Here is a 20,248-nt window from a genome sequence, read left to right on the forward strand (position 1 = left end):
AGAGAGAGAGAAAGAGAGAGAGAAAGAGAGAGAGAAAGAGAGAGAGAAAGAGAGAGAGAAAGAGAGAGAGAAAGAGAGAGAGAAAGAGAGAGAGAAAGAGAGAGAGAAAGAGAGAGAGAAAGAGAGAGAGAAAGAGAGAGAGAGAGAGAGAAAGAGAGAGAGAGAGAAAGAGAGAAAGAGAGAAAGAGAGAGAGAGAGAGAGAAAAAAGAAAAAAAGCCTGTTCACTTGAGGCATTCACCACTGGACACTAAACCTTTGATGATCGTCAAGAGGCAATTATCTCTAAAATAAAGACTTTTGTATATCATGGGTTCCACATTCTAAATTCAGTCTGAGAAGCAGGAGAAAAAAACGATTCAGACGTCAACAGTGAATTGGCCAAAGGTCTCTGCACTACAGATATACCACTGTTACATTTTACATGGCATTAGGAAGCGTGGCAGTCATTTGACCTACCAAACAGCAAGCACTTTTGATGCAAAGCCTAATTGTCACTTATACTTTGTCACGCCATTTAGTTTCAATGATTTCCTGAACTCTTCAAGGAACTATGCTAATGTTCTGATTTTACTTTTGTCAGTATCAATGTGATCCTCATTAAAACGAAGCTGTCAGAATTGTTTTGATGCCACTTTTCTTGACATCTGCTCTGTTTCCCCTGTTGTCACTTTGGTTGTGGGAAATGAGATTAAAACAATCCTCAAAAAAATCTCATGGCTACCTTTTATCTGTTGGAGACATTATGTAATGATGGCAAGTGAGGTTTAGAGCCTGTTCTTCAAGGGTCCAATTCTTTAATGAGGATGGAGAATACGTTCCATAAGAACGTACTTCCATAAGAAGTCCTGTTAGCTCTAATCCAGATTTCCTCCATCTCAGTGCTGATTGTTGGAAGAGATATTGGTGCTAAAAGTTTACAAATCATATTCCTATTCACCTCATTTTAGGGACTCAGAGAGTTTTAGTCTACATTCTGCTTTCCATGATCCTCAACAGATTTTGGGAAACAGAAAATTGCCCTCACATTAACTACTGCCAAATTCAGTAAAAGTGAATATGTAGGGATGCAAATTGTTGGTGAATGGAGGCATGTCTCATTCAGGCAATCTCCTATGAGCACAGCAACCTCTGTGATAAAGATGGGAGAGTCCGTTGGGATGGATAACAGCTTCAGCTGCTCCAGATAAATCCACTAGCAAACATGAGCTGGGTTCCTAAGAACGGGTGACTGACAGAATAAGGCTTCAGGTATGGTTTGCTTTTCCACTGATGACATTCACCACTATTTACAAATATAATCTTCTATAATCTCTTAACGTTGCCCTGGATTATGTAAATTTAAGAATGCTGCTGTATTTGTCTAGATCTCTTAACCAAACTCAGAATTCATTATTTTACAATACCTGATTAATATCACAAATGTAGGCCATAGACTAGGAAAGCTTACACAGGATCACTTCCCTCAGTGTAATGCCCCTGAATCCCAGCCTGGACACCAGGAGAGAAAGAAGTTTGGTGTTCCCTATGCTCAGCCCACAGTTTCTGTATTATTAAGTGTCAAAGATGGAAGTCTGTGCTAAATTAAAGAGCATTCAGCTGATAGGATTTTAAATATGGTTCAGTTACTGATGATTTCAACTTGAAGTCACTTTGTCCAACTGTGAAAAAATACCTGCTTTGAAACAACACCCGCTTCTGAAAGTATTCTGCAGCTGTTAAATTTACAGTGAAGGGGAGTGCTGCTCCACTAAATTTGGCAGAAAGTTTGGGTTAAGTGGTCAAGTCACCTAAAAGACTTTCAAGAAAATAAATAAACTTTCATTTTCAGAGGAAATTAACTGAAATTGCCTGTTTTTAATTGTTTGCATATATGTTACTTGACAGATTCTCAATTTTTTGGCAGTCTTCTCCAAAACTGARTACACCGATACTTTCGCCAACTTACTATTTTATTATGGACCTGAAGATATTTATTCTTTTCTATTTAAATCCCAGCTTCTGTATTTTTGCTATTCTCAACTTTTATTTAAGATGCAGAGAATATTAATATACTAATTTTATAAATCTTCCCATGTAAATGGAAAATTCTGAAGGTACGAACAGGAAAGGCTCGAAAGCCAGACAAAAATAGCCAAATTTGAACTACCATGTTTTAAAATACAACCTCATGATTTCTGAACAGATGAAACTGGTAGTACCAACTATTACAAGCAGAAGTGAATCCTAATCCTCAGACTGGTGATACTGTAACACCAAACATTCATGAATCATGAGCCAGCAGGCAGCAGAAGTCATTTCCCCATGTTTTACAACTCTGCTTAAGTCTTCATATATAACATATATGATTGCAATATGAATGCCGTATTTAGAATGGCACTGATTTTACTACTTTCTATAGTACTTCCTTCCAAACAAAACGAAATATCTATGTAAGGTGAACAAAATACCTTAAGCCATCATTCTTGGAAAAAAAACTAAAAAGGATTCTCATAACGACTATGCACAGTTATATACAGGAGTACATCTTTAATGATCTTACCAGTGGCCGAGATGTAGCGTGGACCTACACATGCATATAGTCCACAGAGAGGAGCACTCAGCTTGTGGGAGACAATATGATCCCAAGATTAGATTTAAAATACAGCAGCTTCTGACTTGGGCTCACTAAGCAACAGGGCACAGCCCCAGGACTCATACCAATATGTGTTATACTATTTATTTATGTAAAACTATGTTCTACCATTTGCAAGTCTTACACAGAGCAATGYAGGGCTAGTGTCAGTGCTAGTACAATGCTTATGTTGAGGAAATTTACCCGATTGTATAGTTTTTATGGTCAAAGTATGTTGTTGCATTGGTATGTGGACTACATTGGAGAAAGACTCCTTCCTTCTGAATGTGAACAAATTATTATTACTATTATAATCTTAGTGTTTTGCTACCTATKCAGAGTACCAGTAAAATCATTTTGCCTTCGGGTAGCCTTAAGGGTGAACACCTTTGGAAGAACAGACTATTAAAATAAGAAGGGAGATGAATATGTCCCTACATGTCACCTGGCCACACAAACACCTCACACACATTACACACAGCGTGGCCTATAAGTAAGGTCACATTACACTTCACATTATAAAATTCTACCACTTATATTTTTGCTAAACTCTTATTGCTTGAATAGAAATGCTCCTGGTTGATCTTTCTATTTTTAAGAGAAAACTTCAACCATAGCAGCTTAGTCCTTTCTGAAAGTGAGATTACAAAATACTCCTGACCTCTTTCCTCCTCTTCTCACCACATTATAATTCCCATATTGCCCTTCCTTTGAATAGTCCCAGACATTTTACTGCTCTAAAGGACTGAAGTCTGTCCTTGCATCTTCTCTGGTAGTTGGCTCAACAAAACCAAACAGGACAATCCAAAAAATCACAGAAATCAAAACAGAACCATCCTGCACAGTCATTAAAAACATGTTTGTTCCTGGGTTCCCTGGGTCCACCCATTCCCTGGGTGAAGAATTTGAGGCTCTATCGTGTGCTTTGCAAAACTGTTGAATATTCACAGTGACAACTGAAGTCAATATGTACTGTGCTTTGACAATATACTAAGGTTATAAAATGCTGACACAGCACAACTTTTGGGCCATAGGCTAGATCTACCCTACCAGGACAATTCATCCTCCTGAGGCTTTCTCCATACTAATCTCTTTTCTAAGCAGGTTACCACGGCCCATTGTCACAGACATGTCTAACCCAGTGATGGGCAGGAGACTGAGGTGTAGCAACTGCCATACTGTTGTTAAATGTGGCAAACATAAGCCCCATACCTCAGCACTGATTTTTCTTTTCCTCTCCTTCCTTGTATGTCAAATGGAGATGATATCACTTCACCACCTTAAGAGGGATAAAGGATGTTTGTAAAATATTTGGATACTGTAGCAATAAGAACAATATGAGAGTTTACAAATTCTGTTCTTAGAGAAGGGTCTGAAAAGCACAAGCTAACTTGGTCCCAGGACCACAAAATAAGTTAAGGGAGATACTAAGCAAGGGAAAGCATCAGTTGGGGCATCATTCAGCCTGGGCACAGCTTGAGCAGGATTTCTACCAGGGAAAAAAAAGCTGTTTAAGCGATCATATAATGAAGATTGTGCCATGCCATGTTGCACAAAGGAGCCACACTAAAGTTGCACAGGCAATCTTCATTCTGTTATATCCCATATTTGACATGACTGATTGACAACTTCAGCAGTGTTCTTACATTACCATTTCTGTGCATGTGGGACAAACTGAGGATGTCTGAGTTGCCCAAAGCTATAGAACTTCTTTTTCTGCCCACATGGAGCCAAAAAGTCAAGTTGTTTCTAGAAGGGCTGCCTCTGACCCAAGACGAAATCTTGGGGCAAGCTGAGGAGAAGAGAAGAAAATAAAGCTCTTTTACCAATTACATGTAGCAAAAAGGCAGCAAAAAGAACTGAAAAGCAAAATTTATGCCATGACTCGGCTGCTCCAGGTCTAGCACAGTGCTGGAAAGGCACTGAGACCATGATATGCCAGTCTAAAACTAGGGTGCCTTTTATGTCATTCCTGCTACAGGGATAGTTATGTCAGCAGTGGGAAAGAGCAAGCTGCTGAATCACCCAATTTAAGATGCTACGATGCCCATCTATTTGCTTTATCTCCTACTAGATAATATGGACACTGTTGCAGAAGTGCAGCAAGGAGCTAGACCTTGCTTCCACCACTCCAATTCAGCACTAACTTCATTTGCTGCAGCAGGATTTACCAAATCCAGCTGTCTACATAACCCCGCCACCCGACATTGCTACTTGGTAGCAGACACAGCAGAAAGAGGAGCATATTCTCCTTCCACCATTGCAGGTCACAGAACAGCATCTTCATTTAAACTGCTGGGAGTAGCTAAAATTTGGCCACACGCCTTGTTCTTGCCACCTCTACAGCAGAGCAGCAAGCTGTGGCAGAGGAGCAGCTCATAGCCAGCAGCAATACTGTTGGTGCCCCTTCTTATCAAGGCAGCAGTTTTGTACCTGCCTAGGGCAGTGGAAAAACCTTGCTCTGGCCCTGTAGATATGCACTGTAACAAGGTGATATACTGTAGTGGTGACATGGATTATTTTAGCTGCTCTGAGCAAAAGCATGAACTCTTGCAATGGCCTCTAGTGACAAGGAGATTATTTTGCTACAAAAGTAATGGCAGCCAGAAGTAACTCCACTCACTGAAAGTGCACATACACTCTGAGTATATATAGATTATGCACACAGCCTCACCAGTATCACTCCCCAGCATTTCTTAACTTTCTTCTTGATACGGCCCTTCTGATTAAAAAATATTTATAATAAAAAGCTAATGAACAGATTAACAAATCCTTTGCAAATGCTTTTGGAGTTCATTTGTCTGCGTCTTTTTTAAAAATGCATTAAGTTGTGACTTTGCCCAAGTTGAAAGCGCTTGTATCAAGGACACGTCAAACACTAAGCCAATACTTGCTGCCTCTGCTATGATTTGGCTGAGCCTGAAGCTTCCTCATGATAACAGACTGCTCACGTCCCTCACAGTGCTGGTAGGCAGAAGGCAGTGGGGGAACAGGAGCCAGGTACCAGCAGAGCTGCTGGGAGACTGGGGGGCCTCACTTACATGACTTCTTGCCATTTCGTTTTGAACAAGTTGCCCACCTTTAAGGCTGGGGAGTCCTTTTTATTTTGCATCTTTTGGGGTGAAATTTTGCTGCTTAAGCTACAGAGAGAAGAATTTTTAAATTATTAACCCAAGATCCAGTTTCTTCTCTTGTGGAACTCTAGCAATTAAAAATGCCTTCTTATCCCACCACCCCAAAATATTAATTTAGATTAATAACTTCATTGTCTGTATTTCTTTTCTGCTCATCCTGTGAGCTCCTCAGGCTCAGGACTGTCTCTGCCTATATTTACAGTCTAATCTCAAGTGAAACAGCCAAAAACTACCAGAGAACTATGCAATAAAGTTCACAGGCCTTGAACAGCTTCCCAAAAATCTTTGATAGAAATTTTGTTACTTTAATGTTCTAACAACTTAACATAAGTGCAAATTTTGCCCTCTTGCAAAGGATTAGTGTAGGGCTCATTGTCCATTTAAATCCCCAGGTAAGACTTTTACATTGATACTGTGAGACATATAGATTTATCCCTATGTTCGCTCCAACAAACTCTATGGCTTTACTATCTGAAGTGATGGGCAAAGCTTTACGTATAGGACAGACAACAGGACCTCATCGCTGCAGATGCTGTGACACAATGCAGTAAGGGTAGTATGGCGAGGCATACCACAGTCTAGCATTGCATGATGCCCCAAGGACAACGTGCAAAGAACAAGGGGAACAAATCTCAGCCACCCATTCCCAGGGGTCTGATTCAGACTATGGGACTCCTGAAGAGGATGGCATCTGGCTGAATGAGCTTCTGCTGGACTTAATATTCTGCCAAACAAGCCAAATGAAATGACATCAGTGAGGAAGTAGGAAGAGAACACAAATGAGTAACATACTACCCTACACGCCACCTGCTTTGACATGATTAACAAAGTTTCCCAGCCTCCCTACAGGGATTTGTTTTTAAGAAAAGGAAATGTACTCTTCTTTGCTCTCTTACGATAAATAAAACAAAAAAAAAGTGTTTATTTCCTCCTCATATTTACCTCTGGAATCAACAGGAATGTTAACTCACTATGTGCACTGCTGGGATGCTGTCGCACCTTACCCAGAAGGGATGAATGGGCAGCTCTTTAACAAAAGACCCTTCCTCTCCAAAAGGGTAGCAAAGCAGAGCAACACCAGTATTGAAGCGAGGAATAAATCATGCCATACAAAGGGAGTATTTCTCTTCAGTTAGTTCACGGGCCCCTCGCTTCTCCATAGGGTTTTAAACAGCTGCACGTTCTTTTCCAGCCTTAGTTAACCAGTGAGTAATCCTCCAGCACACCAGCTGCAACCATCCCCTCGCCGGAAGGCCCCCACCACACACACATTTTTGAAGTGAATTGCTCAGGTGAGTCATTTCTCATCCATTTCAACCAAAACAATCTGGCTTAGCTGAACCAGATGAAACAGTAGGCCTTTGCTACCCCAGCTCTTCTTCCCCATTGCAGGCTAGGGACCATGCAGCTCACGGAGGTCACTGCGTGGACACTGGCCTGGAGTGGTAACCTTTCCAGCCAACACAGATGCAGCTGGAAGAACATTTGCATCTGTTCCTTTATACCTAACCACTTCTGTACAAGCATGACAGATTAAGTTAAAGAGCAGCAGAAACTGTGTTTTAGTCTCCCGATGACAGTTTCTGGGAATATCTTCCCCACTCCCCCCACCCTGCTGCCTGCAAATTTTTCCTCTCCTACTGTTAGGATATCATCTTCTCACATCTTACTCCATTGCCCACCTTTACCAAGAGCCATCCATTTTTGTTCCAGTACCCAGCTCAGGCTTTCAACTTAATTAATAGACAAAATAGGAGAGTGCTAAACATAACTTCTCATCACCCATTTTGAGGGATTGTCACACTCCTTCCCAGTCACTGTCTGCATTTCATCTATTTTGACTGTTTCTGATGCACATAAGTAAATAACTCCTAAATCTGTACAGCAACATATTTATCACTGATTCCATATACACACATTGTGCTTTCATCAAGCCTACAAAATTCTCTCCCTTGATAGAAAGCAGTAACCACCCCCAGACAATACTGCTCCACCCACACATCAGCCAAAAGCACAAGTGTTGACACCCAGCAGGACCATCGCTGAGGAGTGCTTCTGCTGTAGTCATGCATACAGCAAGGGTTCCCAATTGTTGCCGGGCCTCAGGATTTTAAATACATCTGAACTCTTTGGCAAGGCGGCTATGATTAACTGAATGCAATGCTTAAAGAAGCATGTAGTTGGTGTGTGTGTGTATATTGGTATAAAGGGGCAGATGCAGCTTGGAAGAACTGCTGGAGTATATGCACACTCAGAGAAGAGTGGGAACCCTGGGCTTAAGGTAATGCTCCCGTAGGAAGGAAAGCACCTTCTACAAAGAGGGCTATGCACATATATAACAAATATTCAGGGACAAGATAAGGAATGGGGATTTACCAACAAGGAGCACACAGGGACAATAAGCAACATGCCACCCACATACTCATACCCAAGGCTTTGCTGCAGCATGGCACAGATGAAATTCAAATGCATTTACTCTTATGTATACAATACATGCTGCAACATCAAGGTACCTGTGCTCAGGTGAGGGGGAAAAAAAAAAGTCAGAAAATCCTCACACGGTCATTGAGAGGAAGAAGGCAGGGGTATACGCTCAGAGTTTTCCAGTGCTCTCACACTTGCATGGGAACCCTGTCTGCAAGGGGAACACAAAAAGCAGAGCTTGCCACACTCGCCCCATGTTCTGCCTGCCTGAGCACACCCATGGGCGGCCCCACAGCAGCAGGGGAGCTATGCAGGGGGCAAGGGGAAGCTACAGTATGTAATCATGTACATACATATACTCAGGATATTTGTGGCAGAAAAATTGCACAAAAGTGTATTGGCTTTCACTGATGAGAAACTTGTGGTAGGAGGGAAACACACGTCTCCCTTCTAGTCCTTCGGATGAGGCAGAGGAAAGGCGGCAGGGGCATGTAGTATCTGGATAAAATCTACTCTAGCTGACACATTCAACATCCTTGATACAAATTGCTTTGTGATGGATGAGATGTGACAATTCAGCAGATAAAGAAACAAATGGAGAAGTTTTAGGCACCTGAAATGCAAATGCCTTGCCTATGAAATAAGCACATACAACCTTGTTTTCCATTCTTTTGTTGTGTTTTGAGATTTACAGTGAAGGACACTATATAAATGTAGTCTTTTGTATACTTTGGCTGTTAGTCACTTAGCTCCAGTCTTCACTCCCATATGAAATGCTTTTGCAAGCAAACCATGTTCAACTTCTAGGGGATTTAAACTTTCCTGCTGGTTTGATTCCGCAATTTTTTATAAACATTTCTCATAAGATAATTCAGGATGGAAGGGGCCTCAGGAGGTTTTCTAGTCCAACCTCACACTCAAAGAAGGCTCAGCTGTGAGGTCAGACCAGGTTGCTCAGGGCTTTACCCAGTCAAGTCTTAAAAAAAAGAAAAACAAACAAAAAAAAAATCCACACAATACTAAGGATGGAGACTGCACAGCACAGCCTCTCCGGGCACTCTGCCCCAATGCTAGAATGTCCCCATGGGGAAAGAATGTCTCCCTTACATCCAGTCTGAACTTCTCTTGGTTCAATCTCTTTTGTCTTTTGTCCTCCCACCACACACTGCTGTGCATAGCCTGGCTCCATCTTCTCCATAACCTGCCCACAGGCAATAGGAGGCTGCTAGTAGGACTCCCCTCCCGTGAACTCTCTCTGGTTATGCTCCTGGTGACACAGCCCAGGACGCTGCTGGCCTCCTTTGCCGCCAGGGCACGCTCCTGGCTGGCATGTCCAGCTTGCTGTCTGCCAACACCACGGGGCCTTTTCCCCAGAGCTGCTCCCCAGAGCTCAGTCCCCAGCCTGTGTTGCTACAGGGGGCTCTCCCTGCCCAGGTGCAGCCACTTCACCTCTGTCCTTGAGTTTCTTAAGATCCCTGTATCATCCACTGGGGACAGCACTGCCACCTGCGGCTGGCCCTGTTCCCCCAAAAGCAGGGAGCAGGCATGTGCCGGGAATAGCGCAATACAGCACCGCTGGCTGAGAAGAGGGGATGTCATGGGGACCGTGCCCAGGTGCACCATATCCCACAYGGCCTCTTCATTTTCTTGTGGGACCACTTTGTAATCCCGCAGCACATCTTGAGGGTACCGCCGCGGCCTGCCTGCCCAGCTGGCCCCATCTTTTCCCCCAGCCACCAGTTCTCATCACAAGCATGATGGGAGACCTGTTCCCATATAGCTCTTCTGGGGAGACTCCTACTTCCCTTGCAAGGACACACATTAGTTSACTATTGTTGTTCCAAAACAGTATTTTCTGGTTCCAAAGACTTCTTTGCTGACCACCAAGGTCCCACTAAAACCAAAATCCTCGGGAAGGAACTGCCTGTTTTTGCATTATACAGCACCCCTCTCAGTAGGCGCTGGTCCAGGACCAGGCTGCCAGGGTCCTACAGCAATACAAACAATAAATATCCAAGTCTTAGAAAGGAGGAGTCTATCAGATGTGATTCATTCAAGCAGCTAGGCAGGGATACAGAGTGAAAAGGGAGAGAGAAAAGTGGTTCATCACCTGGCTATGCTGAGCTGAACAGAAACAATAAGAGAAAAAAAAATGTTTTAATTGCCCTGGGACTCAGTAAACAAACAGTTGATTTTGAGTCTAGGAGTTAATGCCAACACAACAGCTGGCCTTCAGAAGGGATTTACTAATATAGCAACTTGTAATTAACACAAGGTCATCACTAAAAATTACCAGGCCAATTTGCTGTTAAATAGTTTCCTCCAGGGGCTGTGTTCCTGTTGGAGTAGGAACTACCGCATTGTGTCCGGGAAGACAGACAGTCTGGGCAGGAGCAGCATTTCCCCAGGGGGACAAGGCCACCATACGGGGCTGCTGTCCTCCCACCCCAGTTCAAGCCCAGACCCTCTCTCCTCACCACCCCACAGATCAAAGCAGATCCCTTCTGCTCCCTTGCAGGCCAACGTGCCGCAGCACACACGGTGCCTTGGGCCGCCAGACCTCTGTGCTGAGGTCGACAGCAATGAGCAGGCACACATGTAAGAAAGTTGTGCAACAGCCTGTGGGCTTGTTCCACCTCCAGCGTTTCTACAACCCTAGAGCACTCTGCCAGCAGGCACACGTACACTGGAAGGGAGGGGTGGAGGAGCTAAAGCCCTTCCCCCTAAAAGCTTTCTTATCGCTTCATGGTGCGGCACACGCTCCTATAACATGTTATTACAGTTCCCCTGTACTCAGCAGTCACGAGCATTCCCATAGCATTCACTTGCCCAGGTGTAACAGCCTTAAAAAAAAAGAGATGGAGAGAGCAACAGCTGTATCCCTTCCACAGATCCCTCTGTGAGGTAGCTCCCACTGCTGATGGAGGCCTTCCCAAACAACCCAGTCTATAAATCACTAGCCTAGAGTCCTTCCTCTAAAGCAAAGTCCACATAAATGGAAATTTTAACCAACTGGTGGAGAGGAATTTTTTTATTTCTTAGGCAGTGGAGTTTTCCCACTCCCTTTAGATACACAAATTTCTGTACCTGAAGTTACTCACAGGACTGAAAGGCACATCCAGATGAGTGCTACCAACACCACACTTGTCCCCCAGTTCTTTTGCATGTCTGACTCTCCACATCTGGACTGCTTGTCTAAATCTTCCTGACCTCACCACTAGTTTCAATGCACAGACTAAGACATCCAATTTGTCATTTATTTTCCAGAACACTTCAGGGGAGCAATAGAATTCAGGAGTCCTCTAGTGAAGAGGTCAAGCAAAAAACTCCTTTTATCTGCCCCAAGCCTGGACAGAGCTTACACTGGTAAGTGCCTATTGCTTTCTACCTCATTCACGTTTTAATTGATTAGTTTTCCAGCTTTCACTGAGGCAAGAGCCTTTCTAAGTAGGCAATCCCAGAGGCCGTTCCTGTTTCCAGGAGGTAGACAAATGCTAAGATACTAATCACCATTCCCTCATGCTGAATCAGTAGGGAGGCTGGCTAAAAGCTTCCATAGGTGGTTGCTAAATAACTTTTGTTCCTGCGGGAAGATATTGCAAAACTGGTACCTGTTACTCAGTTTTACAAAGCAGTCTAACCAAAAGCAGATTAACAGCACAGGGAATGCAAGGGAACAGACCAAGCACTGCAAAGACAACTGAAAGTGTTTCATCCTGCCAGTGGTGGCTAACTCCTACTGGGAGCTTCACAATAGGAAGGAACATATTAACACAGCTATAAAGCAAAGCAAAAAAGAGGGGAAATAACAGATGAGAAGAAATCCGGGGAGCCAGCATCCATCAATGCCATCCCCCAGCAGAAATCTGCCTAGCAGTGCTGTCAGCCTTGCCTCAAGACCTACCAGCACAAGAGCATATCAAGGTACAGACTCATTACATCTGTAAACCCTTATGCATAGCGGAATATATAACACAATTTTGTACCATCTGAATACCAGCTTTACCCGTGTTTTATCTGATTACTTCCCCTATGTTTGATTTAAAGGTATTCAAAAAAAGGAATAGGATTGGGAGCTCAGAAGACAAAGCTAAAGAAACTCTTCTATGATAAAATAATGAATGTATTAATTGGGGTAGGCATAAGACRTTTCTGCTACTCCAGACCAGATCCTGCCTTGTACCTTTTCTTAAATAAGGCAGCAGACTTGCTAAGGCCCTTGACTCTAGGGCAGCATTTAGAGCAATATATTTTCCAGTTCTGCTGCACAGTTTTAACTTTAGAGGTAAATAAGCTCCTTTTCAGTCTTCATTCAACATGCAAAACACCTCACAGTGATCTTGTTAAGCAGTTCCTCATAGGGCAAGCAAATAAGTGATTCTTTTTATCCTTTCTGAAAATATCATATTCTTGAATCTCGTACAAGTCTGGGAAGGTGGAACTCATTTGTAAATAAGGTCCTGGGAAACACACATTGCCACAGCTTGGCAGGACCACAACCCTGAATGGGTTCTTTTATTTTCAGTGTATTTGGTAACTTCGGTTAAGGAGCAAGTGATGGTTTTGATAGGATATTTCAAACACAGAGCAACTAGGCTGTTATAGTTACCTTTACCTGAGAGAGACTCATATAATAATATTAACTGATTATTCAAAGCATTCCTTTTCCTACCTCCTAAAGTAGGCAACAGAGCTTCAAAAGCACTAGGTGCACTGGTATAATTTAGTCTGGCTAAGTATAAAATTGAAAACAAGTCAAAAAAAAAAAAAAAAGAAAAAGACTTTAAAAAGGTTTGTAGCAGATTAAGTGGAACAGTATCCTGCAGTGGAACAAAAAGCTGCAAGTGGAAGGTATACTCATTTTCCAGTTCTTCTATGCAAAGTACCCTATAGCACTGCCAGTTGTGCCAAAATTGATGAAATGACTCCCGATTTACACCAAAGCTATACAAGTCTATAGGTTTATGACCTTTATGATCAGATCTTTGTATCTTCACAGAGCTCATCAGGCTAGTCTTGGGGGTTTGACCACAAGAATTCAGTTCTAGGAGTGGTGTCTGTACTTGGAAAAGTTTATAAGAAAGAAGCATATACGGTGATAAAATAGTTCAGACTGCAAATAGAGCTATATGATCTCCTCATCCTGAATGTATGGTGGCCCCTGAAAGGAAGTGGCTAATACAGGAAGGTTTGGGGCATAACATACGCTAATGACCGCTTTTAAAACCTCCCTGGGGTGCAGAACACCCAAAAGACGACTTTCACACACAAGCTGAAGTGATTCCCATCATACAAGGAAGATCTTGAAGCATCATTTGGAGAACAGAGTCTCATTAATTTAATGATGGACAAAACCAAACCTGACCTTAAAGAACCTGGAAGTGAAGGTCGCACATTGACTAAGAGCTGCAGCTCAATCTACCTGCACCATGCTCTGAACAGAAAGAAATAGTATCATTTCATGATAAACATGAACACAACGTACAGCATGGAGTTGTTAAAAATATTAACATTCAGTTAATAGTTGAGATACTCCTACTCCTTCTAGACTCATGTTATATACTCCTTTTCAGGGAATATTTTCATTCCAGCCTCCAAATATCAGGGCTCCTCAACTGTAGTTCCACAAAATATATATGCATTAGTATTGCATGGTATTCCATTCCAGCTCAGCTGTTAAAACTGTCAAATATCTAACTGAAGCTTAAACAGGAAGTAAAAGAAAAAAACAGAGGTGATTTTTTGAACTTTTTCTGGCTATCTCAGGTAATTTTTCCCCAGAAAGACATAAGACATTAATAAATTTAGCACCAATATCCTGTCATAACTGTTTACTCTGGCCAGATAAAACCACATTCAGTGGAAAAACATTGATTTCCTTTCAGCATCTTAGCCTGGAACAGCAAAAGTTTTGTTTATAAAAATCCAAATAGGTTTTTTCTCCAAACCTGTCCAGTTGGCTTATATATAACAGCTCTTGCTGTAGGGGGACAGAATGACCATCTACATTGTGAACTGTAGACCATCTAATTTCTGCAATTAACAGTAACACCTCAAAATGCTTGACTTCTGTGTGTCCATAAATGAGCGAGGCTTTAGAATTCTTCTTCCTTTTTATATGAAATCCATAGATTATTGACTTTTAAAATAAGTTATTTACTTCTGTATTTATGGGAAGATGTTTTCATGAGATAGCTCAAAGAAACACATTTTCTGTTCAAAAGGCATTTTGTATACAAGAGAGCCACTGGAGTTGGGGCAAGACCAGCTGCCAGGCATCTGGCAGGTTTGTTGGTATTGGCACACATACTGGATATCTGGCAGTTAGCTTTTGCATCTGTTAGTTTCAGCGAGAGCCATAGCTACATCAAAAGCCACAAAGGCATGTCCTGGTTATTTTTCATGGTGTCTGCATCGATCTAACACATTCTAGGTTCACTGCCCAGTTTTTGTTTTTTTCTAAAAAGGAAAGTGTGAAATAAGAGGGCAACTGCCCCGGTTTGGCTGGAATGGCTGGGTGATAACTGGAAGCAAGCCACTAACAAACCAGGGTTTTGTATATAGATGTGTATATGTATATATTTGTCAAGTTCCTCTTATGGCGTTAGAATGAATGTCTCGCAGAGGAAATGCTGCACACTACCTTCTCATGCTGCACTGTCTGCACAAAATAAATAATCCAGATTAAACAGCAAGAGGCATAGAATTTCTTCCAGTGTAATTGCATGCGTTCTAGCTTGTTGACCTTTTTAACTAGCTTTGGGCAATGTTACCCTCTATCAAYGTTTAATACAGCTGTAAGCTTCACACTGTGATGAGCATTGCTGGCTAGCCTAGAACCACTAGCCTTCTTCCCTGAAGAGTGAATAAGAAAGTGAACAGTTCACTAAAAACAGGAAACCACATTTCAGCAAATCTAAAAATCTAGTTTCATGAGCATGTCTAGGACAGGATAAGGCCACATTGATATCTGACCCTGTCTGGCTGCTCACTCTGCGCAGGGACCAGTGCAAGCAATCAGGAGGCCACACAATGAACCAGAATCAGGAAAACGACCCCAGCTAAAGCTAACCATTTGGGTTTTACTTGCTGAGCTGGTTTCCTTTGGATCAGTCTCCCAAGCAGGCTCACCAGCTCTGCCTATGGCAGCACCAGCCTGGGGATGGGGCAGTGGCAGCAGATCCAAACATTGGGGCAGGGAGGGGTTGGCACCGCTTCTCCAGGCAGCAGGTGCTGCCCAGGTGTGTGAACAGGCGCAGAAAAGCAGTGCGACGAGGGCAGGTCACCCTGCAGAGATGCAGGTACCCTGGCCCTGCCAGGGCTTCCCCGCTAGTACTTCACAACGCTTGCTGTTAGCTGTAAGCGGAGCGATGCCCTTACTTCTATGTCGTTCCAGCAGGAAAGTAGCGCCATGCACTCACTCAAATCACGCCTGCTGCACCTCTCAGCAGGCCATGGCTGCTCACTTTCATCAGTGCAAATTCCAAGTTTACTGTGTCCAACATTTGTGCTTAGGTACCATTTGGGTAGTAGCACTCACAGACATCACACTGCGAAAAGCGCAGGAGCTGCCTGAGCTGACCAGGTCAAGTGAGATGTTCCATGATTTCGCTAAGGCTGAGATTTATCTCAGTGTTGATTTGCACACAAGCCTTGTGTGCACAGGAGAGACAGCCTGGATCTGGACAGAAGTCTTTCTGCCTGCACTGTCCTCCTGTGATGTGGGTCCTAATGCGGTTCCAGGTGTTCCTGCCATAAAGAGCATACAAATCTTACYGTTTCAGATAGAGAAAAAGACAAAAATTTTTTCAATATAAAAATATATTTTCAAAAATATAGACCTTGTTAACCATCCTGCCTCAGCATATATTTTCTGTAAAAAAGTGGAGTGTTTGGGATTTTCACATCTTTTAAAATGATTGGTGGGGATATATTGATAAACTGCTATAATGTTTTACTTTTACCCACTAACAAAATGCAACTATCTACAGTATCTAAGGTGATTTTGCTATCATGTACTGCATTTCTTGCCAACACTATACTGTAGGTAAACATTTAGTCAAATCTACGCTTAGAGAAGTTAACGAGTTTTCTTGCTGTTGGATCAGTATGAATGATAACACGGCTTTAATATTTGCAAAGGACTTGGACACTGCCTGGGAGAGAAAAGCAGAATACCATCCCTAGTTATGTTACCAGATGAATATAGACGGGAGAGAGAAGAAAGAGGGGAGGAGAAGAAAAAAAAAGAATGAAAAAGAAAAAAGCTGCGTAGCTCTTATGTATTAAACACCCTGCCAAATAGGTCAATAACTTTGAAGTTTTTCCTTATAAGACAGGTGAGCCAAGAGATCCAGAGGTAAAGCAGATATTCTACATATTTCTCATCTGTTGCCTTCTCTTCAGTGCCCTTCATACAGCTTCCTATTCAGTATTCTCCATGCCACTTACTCTTGGCACCCTCGACTGGACAGCGAAAACCCTATTTTTCTCACTGTATTTCCTGGGAGCCCCTGAGGCTCTTCAGGCTATGGATACCTTATCCATTTCTCCCTCTTTAAGACCATCTTCTCAAGAGCGTCAGTCACAGTGGTTCTCCCTCCAACAACCTTGATTCTCCCTGAGCATCCCTCAAACACCCCTGAAGAAAAAGGGAGGTGTTTGCCTCATTCGGGTGATGCTGCAGTGCACATCCACTATCCTCCMAGTCTTCGCTCGCCTGTGAACAGGGGATCAGGCTCAAGATCTTCTTTAAGTCAGACAACAGATAACATTCAGGGATAGATATTTATACTAGACAGAGCCTTACAGCTGCAAAGGATTGAATCCCAGGCAAGCAAAACACGATTTTTAACACTAAGCCATGGTAAGATTACACTCAGCAGCTCAGGTTTCAAAAGGTGCTCCTGCAAAATTGTGTATACAGGCATCCCCTGCAAGTGTCCCACCATTTAACACACAAAATGGTGCTACTGATATCACCTCAGAAATAGCCACCATACTCATTTAATGCTCAAGGCTGTGGGGGATATCTCTGTTGCTAAAGGTGAACCTCAGAAATTGCAGGTATGCCTTCGGAGACCACTGATGAGAGCTTAAATAATACCAGTATTCAAGAGATTTTTGCTTTCGGTGTCATGGGCCATTATACACAACCAATGGCAAACAATGAAATTAGCTAGGAAAGAGTTCATTTACATTTTGCCACTTTTAATCTGTCTTTTCAGTGGCCTGTAGTTAATCAAACCAACACCCCTTCATTCTGTGTCACAAACGTGAGAAAGAAGTAGACACTGTACATCCTTCCCTCTATTCTCTTGCAAATGGAGCCACAGAATTCAAAAGTAGTGCACAGAGGCCGAGTGAATTATGCATTTGGCTCCTTTCAAAAGCCAAGGAAAAGCTCAAATGCCAGATTTTCTTAAAAGCAAAGCATCCCATCAGCAAAATGACACTGACTGTCTGTAGTGGGAGCAGTGGGCTTTTTTCTTTTCAGAAATAACATCCATTCATCTGTTGTTGTTTTAATTAAAAAAACTGATAAATACAAAACCAATGGGAGAAAACAAATACAAAAAATAACAAAGACACATTTATCTGTTAAAGGGAAGTAGCAAAGAGCAGCTGTCCTTTAATGATCACCAGGCATGTGAAATTAATCCACATCTTTATTACAAATTTAAACCAACAAAAATAAATTAAAACAAGTCAGACCAGGAGCCCAGGTGGGGAAGGAATAAGCAAAGCTCAGTTCATCCCCAGCATGGCCAGTCATCTCTGCAAAAATAAGTACCTTTGTCTGCTGCCATTACAATTACTCTCTCATCACCATTTCTGAAGATGAGATAGGAGAGCCACTGCCCAGTTCTCAACAGGCACTTTACACCACTGCAGTAAATCAATAGCTCCAATTATTCATAGGGGCCATGGAGACATGTGGTCTAGAAGTTTAATTTTTAAATTTCTATGAAATACATGTGTTTAAATATAGCATAGGGAACAATAGTGCATTGATCTAGTCCTTTCCCCAGCAAGTCTTTTCCGTTACTGGGATCCAATCTTGCACTGGCAAAGTTCCCATTGAGTTCAGGGAAGCTTTGCACGAGAGAAGATCGCAGCGTTCAGCTATTCATCTCTTTGCTCAATCCGCACGCCGAGGAAATGGAGCGCGGAGACAAGGCGCTGCACAAGGCTGAAAGCAAAGCTGTCCCTGCTGGGATGGGGCAAAGGAAGGGAAAAGCCTCCTCCCTGCTCCAGGCAGTCCCCTGTCGCCCACTGAGCCTGGGCACTCGCAGGACAGCTGCGTTTCCCCCCCACCAGGAGATCCCCCGGGAGCGCTGCAGGGAGCATAGGGGGCTTGGGGCCCAGAGCTGCTTCCACAGCTTGTACTCGGGACTGTGTCCAAGGTCCAGTCTACCCTGTCTTATTTTGCTAGTACTTGTACATCTAGGATAAATGCATTTCCCCCCCCCCCCCGCAAACTTACTGATGGTACATTTAACTCTAGCTTAGCAAAAGCATGTGGGCCATTTGAACACCATTCAGCCAAGGCTAACACAGGATTATTACATAAAATTTCTTAGTTTTCAAACACTGGCAAAAGCAGCTTACCCAAGCTTTTAAATCAGAGATGCCACTTGTGCATGTAAGTCAGCTGCACATTTAAAAGCACACTTCATACCTCACTTCAGAATCAACTGCAGCAGGGAAAGCAGTAAAGTTAGCTGGGTTTTTTGCTTTGTGAAAAATTCCAAAGATTCACATACCCAGATGTTTTTGTTCCTTGGGAAAAAAAAAAAAAAGTAAAGTAGGGTCACTTGTTTTTGTGAAAAGTCTTTTATCAGCTACTAGAACGTACCATACATAAGGGCCAGTTCTATGGGCCAGTGATTTTGATGCACTTTTCTTAAAAAGAAGGATCAGTAGAAAAGAAGCAGCTCCAAATAATTTTCCTAAAATTTAGGACTCAAGCTCAAGAATTCATCTTTCTTTACAAAAGCCTTGAATTCTATTATAGTATGAATGGCATTTGCAACTGTCATCTCACTGTTTTTTCATAAGTGCAGTTCAAGGCAGCAGGATGTGTTTGCGTATGTAGAGTGAGCAAGGCAGTGAGAGGTAGTAATTAACATCACAAGGATCACACCAGTCTGTCTCTCTTACAATCTTCCTTGAGCTGAAAATATCAATTTCCCCACCCACCACTAATTTTAACTACAGTGGTACCCCTAGATTGTAATCAAAATCAGGGCTCGTTACACTTGGCGCTATAGCAGCACAAATAGCAACCAACAACAAGCTAATCCCTATTTTGGCGAGGTTGCAATCCAAACAGAATGTAGAAGAAAACATTACTCTGTGACAAGAGTGGAGCTGAAGAACAGAGATTAAGGCCTTGTATATGCTAAGGCATTTCACAGTTTTGCTTTCCTCCATGCTTTGTCTAGCTTGTTTATTTAGATTGCAACTCATCAAAACAGCATTATCTCTAATTTGGTGTTTATACACTGTCTAATACAAAGAAGCCATGAATTCATATGAATTCATACATACGAATTGCTTTTCAAACAGTAATAGCTAAGGTGATTAATAATGATGCAACTCTAAGCATATAGCTGGCAATACTGTGTTTTCTTTTCTGGGTTACGAAGATTAATACTCAGACTCATGATCCAGTGATACTTATGTAAACAACCTGCACAGAAGAGAAATAGAAATCATAACTCTGCTCCTGGGAGCTGCAGGAGTATTGAACTACTTGACATATCTACTTTTGAGAACAAAGTAATAACTAAGATGAAATGGCTTTCTGGACTGAGAACATGCCTACCAATCCTTATGTCTAGGCATCTTTGGCAGAGAGATACTAGAAAAGGGAAGGAAGAGGAGGAGTGGAAAGGAAACCTACATTAATTTACTAGCATAGATCAGCCGAGAGGACCGTTGCCAGCCCTTTTTACAATACATACTCGTATTATTGAGGCCCGTAGCCCCTCTCCTCTACCAGGCTGCTACAGCCGTCACCTACATTACTAAGGCAGGTCCACGGTTCCTCACTGCTTATACAACAAGATGTGC

At 42.5% G+C, this 20,248-nt stretch overlaps 1 protein-coding gene across 22 annotated transcripts in view; it reads right to left on the reverse strand.

Annotated features, from left to right (window-relative positions):
* The window catches only part of LOC112969212, a 227,703-nt gene that overhangs the window by 189,426 nt on the left and 18,029 nt on the right, over positions 1-20,248 (reverse strand). The gene's annotated exons all lie outside the window — the stretch shown is intronic.

The sequence above is a fragment of the Apteryx rowi genome, unplaced genomic scaffold, assembly GCF_003343035.1.
Source record: "Apteryx rowi isolate R43461 unplaced genomic scaffold, aptRow1 scaffold_34, whole genome shotgun sequence".
NCBI classification, from domain to species: domain Eukaryota; kingdom Metazoa; phylum Chordata; class Aves; order Apterygiformes; family Apterygidae; genus Apteryx; species Apteryx rowi.